Here is a 6345-nt window from a genome sequence, read left to right as displayed (position 1 = left end):
GGATATTTGTAGATGCACTACATAACATAAAAAGTCATACAGGCTTAATTTTTTGTACAAGTTAAATTGGTCATGTGTAAATTTAATTAAATGTGTGAAAACGTATTTTCTTAGTGTGCAGGATAATTGGAAAAGATTAAAGGAAAGTTTTATAATGAAATGTGTTTCTCTTACCCAGATACAAATGCAAAATATTATGAATTCTGTGCTTAATGTTTCATTTAATAGAAAATAAATTCAATTCTTCTTTAGTTACCACAATACTAATGTTCTGCTGTAAGTAACTATTTATATCAATAGTTTAATAATTTTATAGTAAAGCAATATTCTATGGTCAGGTGTAATTTATGCTCATTTTTAATGCACTTAAAAATTCTTCATGATACTTTATTTTTCAAATATATTGTTTTTATAAATCATAATAATAAATTATTAATTGTTAAAATTTATTTAGATAAGTAGACAAAATAATCTTCACAAAGTTTATGGAAAAATTCGATATGGTTTTAATACCATCTTTCAATGAACTTTTGAAGTCCTCTTGTTTTTGAATTACATAGATTTAATAGATGAAACACATATCAAATATTAATTGAAGGTAAAAATATTTTAGTGAAAAATGTTTAAGTATATATAATGAATAAATAATGACATTTAATTTAAATAGATATTTCCATTAAAATGCAATAAATTAGCATTGTCAATGACATAGTTAAGGTTTATTTTACCAACCTAGCTGATAAACACATGTGGGGTTAATTGAAGGGCAGAGAGTTAAATAGCTCAGTGAACCCCGCCTTTCTAGTTTTCAGGTCTCTTGCTCTCTGATGGTCGGAGCAGGGTGCAGCTGCCTTGGCCAGTTCCCTGCTTCAGCTGGCAAGGCTCACTTACTGAAAGACATCCCTGAGGAGAAGCCACATGGACCTACCCTGATGCAGCCCTGAGTGTTGAAGCACCCTTGGGGAGACCCCTGGCAGCACTGAGATGCTTACATGCTCACTGATTTGGCTTTCCTCCTGCAGTCTGCGTCATTGCAGGTGTTTTGTGAGATGGAGGAGGACTTTGAGGATTGGTGTCGGGCATATGGACTTGGACAACACTGGGTTGGAATGTTTTCTTAATGAACACATACCCTTTATATAAAACTCTCTTATACATATGTGTTTCTGTGGATTTACCCAGACTAACACAGTAAGTTAGCACTATTTTATTATTTAAAATTATATGAATATTTTCACCAAGTGTGAAAAGACTAAATGTTGCTCAAGGGAATTTCTGGGATGACTTTTCTACCTGTAATTTTTTTTTTTTCAGAGTCTCCCTATCTTTATTTGTAGAGGTCATCCAATAAATTCTTTAATTACATTGCATATTTCTGAGTCTATTCCCGAGGTATTCTGTTGTACTTTTCTCTATCTGTTTTGTAGATCGGAGCAAACTCAGGCACTAAAGGATCATCTGGATTGGGATCACACAACAGAGAACAAATGGATAAGAGTACTTTTGAAATAGTGCCGGAGACCACTGTGATCGTAGAATATCAAGACAAATGCTGCCATTACTGTTAATATTTGGATGGTAAATTTTTGTAGTAAATGCAACCTTAGGTGGCTTGAAGGGGTAATCTGTTGGGAAATGAATTGTCAAGAAAAATACTCCACCCTGATAGGGACTGTCATTTGGCCCCATTATTGTAGCTTGCCAATGGAACATATCGTCTCCAACAGGACCTGCTGAACACTGTGCTGGGGGGTCCCGTGCCAGATCATTCAATTCCTTGTGGATTCTCTTCAGAGCCATCGTGGGAGGCAGGTAGTAGCCGACCCCAGGGCGGGGACAGAGGGGGCTCTACCTGTAATTTTATATTTCCTAATAAATGCTTGGGTTGGACCATTCAAGCAAAATGTGTGAACCTCTAAGGAGAATTAGTCAGATTTGCCATTCCTGTGAGTCTAAAATGAGCTGTCTCAGACGCCGGAGCTGAACAGTCAAGAGCAGAGTGCATCTAATATCTCTGTATGGAGAGCAGGCCGTGAGATAGAATGTTGCCCAACGCGTAAATCTGAGGGCTTTTGATCAGGAGCTTGACTTGCACAATGGACATTTGTCAGCCTAGAGGGTCTTTGCATAGAATTCGCATAGCGGGCACTTGAAAACCACCAGCAGCTTGGCAAGAGAAAGACCGGGCTTTTACTCTAGTAAGTGGGTCCTGTCTCAGAAACCCAAGGGGGTAGCTGTCAGTCAGCACTGACTGGATGGCAGGGAGTGAGAAAGGTTATTTGGAGTACTTGCCTGATGCAGGCAGAGAGAGATCAAGGGGCCTCATGATTGACAGGCCTCTGGCTAGAGAGAAAAGAAAGCCTCTGGATATGGCTGAAAAGAACAACTGTAGAAAGGAACTGCATCGTTATCATTTCTTGTCTTCATTTGTCAACTGTTTGCTTATCTAATAAACCTCACAATCATGAGTGCTCTATTATATGTGAGTTCTGTGTGCTCATTGCAAGGAACAGTTGAACCCAGCAGGCCAGTAGAGTGCTGTGAGAGAGACAAGGTACAGAAGGCTGGATGGGGGATGGATATCTGCTCTCTGCCTTCCTGGGCTGATACAGATTGGATTCTTCTCCCTGTGGAAATCAGAGAAGGTCAGACAGGGCCCCTATACACTTTTTGCCCTAAGTATCTAATTTATCTTTTTATTTTACCAAAGTATCAAACTCTCAGAGACACATGATTTAGGAAACACAGTAGTTTATTGTACTTTCTTTTATTTGAAAACATTGGATAATGCAGTTATTATGAATTGAAGTTAAACTAAATTGCATTACATTACATACCACTTTGTTACTTTTTATATACAGATTAAATATTTATTTTGAAATAAGTTCATATTCTGGTAAATTATGGAAAAAATCCATTTCCACATGTGATCCATTTTGAGGCAATAAAAAGTTATGAAATAAAACTTATTATAGAGTATATGTTAACTATTGCATCTCAAATCAAAGCTGTTAAAATACCACATAATCTTGGAATTAAATTGAAGCATTCATATTTTTCAATTTGATATATTTGAAAATTAAATTAAAATTAGTTCAAGACAAATTTCTCTTTTGTTTTTCCATAGCAAAATAATGTGTATATCACCAATTATCTCAGTTTTTGCGTTATTATAAAACCTCTTCCTTTGTGATGAGGTTCTATTTAACCCTAATTTATTTCAATTTTTCTCTTTTAAATAGATTATGAAGGGTTAAATTCTGTGGGACAGATGCATGAGTAATTTTCTCATTATATAGTATATATATTCCAACTAGTTTGTATATTTTGTACTATAGAACAAAAAATTATACAGTAAAATTATACATCTATAATTTAGATATATCTAAAAATGTACAGGTTTTACTTTAAAATTAAGCTCACTAGCAAGAAAAGCAGTTGGTAATAGGGCAATATTATCGAACCGTACCCTCTCATATTACAGATTTTAAAAAGCTCATTATTTTATTTAATGCACATTCATTTACAGAATATATGACTTACAAAACTATATAACTTACAAAACTAAACAGCTTAGCAAGACTTAGTTTATGTATATCTTCTGAGTGTTATCTATTGTGTGCAGCATTATACAAAGTGCAAATAAGCAAACAATAAATGGATTTTCTTTTGACCTTGTTACTTTTCTAATTACTGTGCCTGAATTGCTCATCCAGAAAGTAAATGATAGTCGTTCTGCAGGCCAGGTGCCTCCAAGCATTATATGAACTGCTTGCTGCTTGGCAAGTAAAACATACGGGATGTACAGAGAGAGTTTCTACCAGTGTGGTTGGATAGGGCCATTACATATCATTATTGTGTTTTAAATCGTATCAAGAGCACATAAACCAAATAAGTCTGGATAAACACCCAATAAATCTCATTGTTATTTTTGTGCCTTTTGAATGAATCTGATGGTATTATAATGCATATCTTCACATTGTGCTGAAAATAATTTTATTGTATGGATGTCATTTGTTTCATTAGAGGAACTAAGATATTTATAAAGCATTGTGTAAATTATAAACCTTTTTAATGTCCTCATGGTTATGTGAACTCTTAATACTGAGGTAGGAAGAGATTTTCTTATTACAAGTGGAGTGGAAATATAGCATAGTCCTTGGGTCAGTAGTCTCTAGGGAAAAATAAGCCAATATACAACACCTGATTCTACTCATAAATCCACCCCATCTACTATCTATGCTGCTCTGGAGAGTCAACTCACTACTCAGCTTCACTTCCTACCCTATAACTATATAAAAGTAAATAACATGATTTGCTTTCCAGATTATAATAATGACATTATTGCGATGAGATATGGGGAAGCTTCAAAAAGTCATTGGGACTGGAATTGAATTCTAATGGATTTCATTCTATAAAATTTAAAGACCCCTCGTACAAGAAACACATGTAACATAAGGTGCCCTGGTGGCACTGTGGGTATGTGTTGGTTTGCTATCTTCAAGACTGGTGGTTCAAACCCACCCACCACTCTATTGTCAAAAGATGAAGCTATCTGCTCCCATAAATATTTGCATTCTAGCTTACTATAAAATATGTAGCCATTAAACATCAGTTTCTAAATGTTAACATTTAGTAGTTTTATAAAAAACAAACAAACACCAAAGAATATGTCCATCGTGCTCAAGATTTTGTCCACCCTAATTTGTTTTCTCCATGTTTACTTCATTGAGATCACAGTTCACAGTGCTTATAAAACTCACTCCTTGATGTAAATTAGCACTTTTAAAACTCAAAATCATTTCAGTGAACTCCAACTACCAGTCTTAAAGGTAATCTACTACTCTGATGACACTATTCTTACTGATACCCCAATTGCTGGGCTCCCTAAGTGGAAACCAGAATACTGCTGGTTTAAGTTAGGCTTTTCCTTTCTCATCTATTTTTAAGTTGTTTCACAAAAGACTCATGTTACCTACTCTCAGACAATCTATCCTCTCTTTACCATCTAATATAATGCTCTTACTAGGGACCTCAATGATTTTTTGAGGAATATAGGAATTTTTCGACTTGACTTCCACCCTATTGACTCCCTTAGGACATCTCATTATTTACCTAGCCCATTGAACTCCTAATATTTCAGGAAACAATAAGTACTATACTACAAAGTTGATTAGGGGAAAAGAGAGAGAGAGAGAGAGAGAGAGAGAGAGTAAATGTAAATTCAGTTGTCATTGATTTAATTCTGAATCATGACAAACCCATATGGAGAAAATTCCTATACATCTATAGGCATGGGGAACTAGGAATTAACCCATTTGTTTCCAGAATACCTATATGTGACAGGCATAGGGTAACAACTGTAAATGGCCCAGTTCCAAATGAAGTAAAAGAAAATTACCTGGAGAAAAGAATCACTAGTCCCAAGTAATTTTTATATACAACAAAGGCATTATTTGGTTTCAAGAAATTACCCTGTGTGGATTCTGGACCACTCTCTGTGCCTGACACTCCAATCTCTGGGTCTGAGGCTCCTCACTCAAGACATCATTCCTTTTTCTCAAAAAGTAACACACATAGGTTTATGGCTGCAACTGAGTCGTTTTTATCAAAATGCTTCTTTCATGTTGAATTTTGGGAATTTTATCTTCTTCCTTCAGTTGTGTTCTCTCTGTTTCTTTCAAAGAAAGCTGTCCTGTCAGTAATTGTATTGATTTAACATAAAACAATTTTATGTGTCAATGTTTGTATGGGAATCCATTCCTTTAGTTAATAATACGCATTACAGATATGGTTTTGATGATTCCATATGTATAACTTGATTCTTTAGAGAAAACTAAAAGGACCAAAAGATCACATGCTTACTGTCTTCACAAATAGTGTATTTTTGGTGAATTTATATTCTGATATTTTGAAACATGATCTACTCTAGCAAAAAGTGTTGTAGGTTCAAACTTGCCTTTCTCTTTAGAGCATGATTCATTAGGGGTGAATCTCCTAATTAAAGCATCTTTTGCAATTTGGATTAAATGAGAAATCTCTAAATCATCAAGTCCTGTCTTTTTTGTTGTTGTTGTTGCTGTTCTTCTATTTAATTCAGCCCTCTCAATTTTTTTTTCTTTTTCTTTTTTTTTTTAATTAACATTTAATTAGGGGCTCATACAACTGTTATCGCAATCCATACACACATCAATTGTGTAAAGCGCATTTGTACATCGTTTCTCAAAACATTTTCTCTCCATTTAAACCCCCGACATTAGGTCCTCATTTTCCCCCTCCCTCCCCACTCCCCCCTCCCTCATGAGCCCTTGATAGTTTATAAATGGGTATTTTGTCATATCTTGC

The 6345-nt window shown here is 35.1% G+C and overlaps 1 pseudogene; it reads right to left on the bottom strand.

Moving 5' to 3' along the window:
• Positions 1-1360: 1360 nt before the first annotated feature.
• Positions 1361-1804, bottom strand: LOC115873555 (annotated as a pseudogene).
• Positions 1805-6345: the final 4541 nt, after the last annotated feature.

Source organism: Echinops telfairi, unplaced genomic scaffold, assembly GCF_000313985.2.
Source record: "Echinops telfairi isolate 266 unplaced genomic scaffold, ASM31398v2 ScPeMD7_7469;HRSCAF=8507_0, whole genome shotgun sequence".
In the NCBI taxonomy this organism is placed as follows: domain Eukaryota; kingdom Metazoa; phylum Chordata; class Mammalia; order Afrosoricida; family Tenrecidae; genus Echinops; species Echinops telfairi.
This window is presented reverse-complemented; position numbering and strand designations above follow the sequence as displayed.